Source organism: Bison bison, unplaced genomic scaffold (assembly GCF_000754665.1).
Source record: "Bison bison bison isolate TAMUID 2011002044 unplaced genomic scaffold, Bison_UMD1.0 scf7180017864249, whole genome shotgun sequence".
Lineage (NCBI taxonomy): Eukaryota > Metazoa > Chordata > Mammalia > Artiodactyla > Bovidae > Bison > Bison bison.
In genome coordinates, this window is record NW_011494821.1 from 2,841,702 (window position 1) to 2,842,808 (window position 1,107).

Consider the following 1,107-nt stretch of genomic DNA (forward strand, 5'->3'; position numbering starts at 1 on the left):
CATGTGCATGTGAGTTTGAGAAGCAGTGCTTGAGGAGATATGCAAGGCCTGGCTCTTTAAAGGCCTGCTTTGGTGGGTGGTGTCAATTTCCGGGTCACACTGACACTGAAGTTACCTCGAGACCAAGCAGATTCCCTCCTTCCCTGCCCTGGGAAAGTGACATTATGCTCAATTCATTCAAATTATTTTGAGTAGGTCATACTTAAATGATTCAAAACTTAAGAGGTACAGAGGAACAGAAGTGAAAAGCTTCTCTTCCACCCCTGTTCCCCAAGGCAACCTGTGCTACCAATTCCAAGAGGCTCACCAGTCTTGCTGAGAATTCACTGGGTTACTCATGTCTTCCCTCAGGAAATGAACATTGCCGCCTGCACTCAGACCAAGTCCCTGCTGTCGGACGAGATGGAATGTGCTGGGCTGGGGAGCCCCTGCACAAGGGGAAGGGCCTAGAGCTCCATCACTGTTGGAACCACCGGGCGGCCAAGGCCTGCGGTGCTGCCTGTCTCCCCGCGAGCCCGGGTGCTGTCTGAGCACTTGCCCTGCCTCCAGGGAGCATTCTCTCTGTGAGGACCCTGGCTCTCCTCTGCCCAGCGGGGGCAGTAAGCCCCCTTCCGCTGGGGCCTTTGAGGAGAGGGTCAGAGGGGCGTGGTTCACAGAAGAGGACCCCTTGGAGAGCAAGCAGCTCCTCCCCCTGGGCTGCCAGGCGACCTGTCAGTAAGCTCAAACTGCTGCTCTGACAAGAAAGTGAGAAAGGCAGGTGATCTCCTGTGGTGTCTCCCTCTCTAAGGCAAACCCTTGGATTTAACAAGACAGCCTGTTACTTGTATGTCTGGAAGGGAGTTCAAAGGGCAGGGGTCCCAGCCGCTTAGAAGTTGGTCTGGGTTCCTTTAACCTGTTTTTGGAATCGCTTGGCAGCAGCCACACAATTTGCAGACAGCTGTGCTACTTGTTTTACACTGGAATGGAAATGTCTTCCTACAGTTATTCATCCAGTCAGTAAATAGTATTGAGTGCCTCTCGTGTCGCGTGTTGGACCAAATGCTGATGGCAGTGGCGAGCGGCACAGAAACGGCCTCTGCTCCCAGGTGCCCAGTGTCTAGGGGTCAC